The following is a 2,532-nucleotide window of genomic DNA, read 5'->3' on the forward strand; positions in this document are numbered from 1 at the left end:
AGCAATTAATTCAACAGAGCATTACGAACGGAGTAAGACGATATAAATTGTAATTTGTTATCAATTGATGAGTCGTTTAGTACCATCAACATGTTTTGGGACGAAAAAGAAAATTATAATTTAAATTCTCTATAATAAATAACAAAAGTATCACCCAACTGGGTTTGGACGAGAAAAAAAGTAAATTTTTAGTACATATCTTTCTACATTAATGAATTAAAGTACAAAGCAAAAAGATTGACGATGTTTCTTTATTCGAAGCTAAAACGTAATGCAACACTATTCCGTTTTGAAGTACTACTATTCCGAATAGAATCATAGAATTGAATGGTTACATTTTTACATATTTTTATAGAACGTTTTCAGTCAAATTTGATGTTAATAATGTTGCTGTTTGTAAAGTAAAAATGGACAGTAAATATATTGGGCGTTTGCATTTTGTTGAATTTAAAATGTGTTCCCACTTACTAATGAATAAATTTTGTTTCTACTGAGCTAATAGATAAATCCTTATATGTTTCCACAACAATGTCTAGACAAAATTAATATCAAAACAAAATTCTTAAAACCAAATGTGTCTGCATGGTTCCCCCAGTCATTTTACCTTTGTTTCTGTTTGATTATGTGTATTAAATTATTAATATCAGACTAAACATTGCAAATGTTTATTTTATTTTGTCTAACATTGTCCTGTGATTCATATTTTCAAAATCCGGAAATAATAGGGTATGTAAGTCTCGTCATGTGACTTGCGAGATTTCACGATATTTTGCACTTCCGGGTACAAACAAATATCAACAACATTGCTTATCTATATTGGGTAATACTTGTATGCCGGTGGGAAAGTAAAACTTACATGGAAAAGCAAATAATATGTGGAAATTGGCAGAGTTTTCTGTTTTGTAACGAAATGCAAATGGTTTCATCTTGTGAACAAGTATCAATGAAAGACAACTTCGTATAATCTTCAGGTGGGTGTGTCATTTCAAATTCAGTTTATCCCAATAAATGTTGTAATATTTTCATTTCCATGTAAATCTAATAAATTTGTTTTTTGATACAACATCATTCGCATCTGACACCAGACTGGTGAATTTGATTTTATCAATTTTCTATAGCGCTACCTGATTATCTCTCAGAAGTATATAATGTTTAGAAATTTCGGACAGCGCATATTTCGGATAAACGTTTCAATATGATTATCAGTGTGTTTTAGTTGAATATATTTTCTTCCGACTGAAAATATTATTTATTTATAATTATTATCTTTATAAAGCACAAATAGTCACGCTGTATATAACCAATTAAAATTGTCATAAAATTCAATGAAATATTTTGCTCCTGTAGATATTTTGACTGAGGACAGTGGTGAGATGAAAGACGTCAGTATCCATTGTAAATACACATGCAAGCTCTGCTGTAAAATCGTTTTGGTAAGAAATATATACTTAAAGCTACTTAATCCTACATTAATGAAAAATAAATATTATTGTATAACATATAATGTTCTCGTTATTGTAAATAATTACAGTGTAGCTAAATAAACAAACAGTATGGCATATGTAGTTAATTCATGTTAGATACTGTTTAAAGTATTTTTCTCAAGTAAGTGGGTCATATTTTTTAGTTAAATCATGTTCAGTAAATGGTTAAGAGAACTTGGTCACTATCACATTTTTTAAAGATCAGTTGTCAAAGAAAATCTACAAAAACTAGGACACTAAGAAGTGTTTCTTCCTTTTCAACATTATTTTCTATTCATGACAATATGATAATGATTGAAATTTATAGCTGACCAATTATTATTGCTTTCAACTCATGATAAATTTTCTTTATATACAGGTATGTGATTTCATGGTTGGATCTTGAGTACTTGCCATGGCTCTTGATTTATTTTGGAGTGTTCACCATCAGATTAGAAATCAAATAGAGATACCATCAGGCATAGTTGAAAGGAAATGTCCATACACAGTCTTGGAGTACATAGTGGTAGAGACATGGAAGGTCCATTACAGATTTGACTGAATTAAAGCTTCTTAAAGCTCCATGTCTTGTGTAAACTGTTCTGACTGAATGTTTGTATTCTAATAAAAACTAAGGGTTGAAGACACTTCAAAGATATATGTCAGTGTAAAAATGTTAAACAAAATATCTGTCTTTGTTAGAAATAATGACCTGTCTTTATTAGAAATAAAATAACCTGTCATTTGTAACTTTGTATTAACTTAATTATTCAAAGATAATTTATCTTCTGCAAATGGCTGCCCAAAACAGTTTCAACCAGGCATCATGTAGTTTCAAAACAGTTAATTTTAACAGGAATGGTAAAAAAGATAAATGTTTTCAGCATTAAAATGTTTCTATCTTGATTGAGTTTCATTTCATATTATCACCATGATCACTGCAATTGTAAAAGTAATGTAATCTTTAACCATTACTTAAATATCATAAAAATCATTTCAAAGAAAAACTTGTTTCTGAGGCAAGATGTGTTAAATTCCTTCCAGTTATAGCCTTTCACTGCTCTTAGAA

At 29.2% G+C, this 2,532-nt stretch overlaps 1 long non-coding RNA gene across 1 annotated transcript; it reads left to right on the plus strand.

Annotated features, from left to right (window-relative positions):
• The first annotated feature begins 722 nt into the window (after window positions 1-722).
• On the plus strand, window positions 723-1,998 carry LOC132745324 (uncharacterized). Its single transcript, XR_009627822.1, has 3 exons — window positions 723-971; window positions 1,348-1,433; window positions 1,843-1,998. It is a non-coding gene; the product is annotated as an uncharacterized LOC132745324 (long non-coding RNA).
• The last annotated feature ends 534 nt before the right edge of the window (window positions 1,999-2,532 follow it).

This window comes from Ruditapes philippinarum, unplaced genomic scaffold (genome assembly GCF_026571515.1).
Source record: "Ruditapes philippinarum isolate M1 unplaced genomic scaffold, ASM2657151v2 ctg10506_1_1_1_1, whole genome shotgun sequence".
Taxonomy (NCBI): Eukaryota; Metazoa; Mollusca; class Bivalvia; order Venerida; family Veneridae; genus Ruditapes; species Ruditapes philippinarum.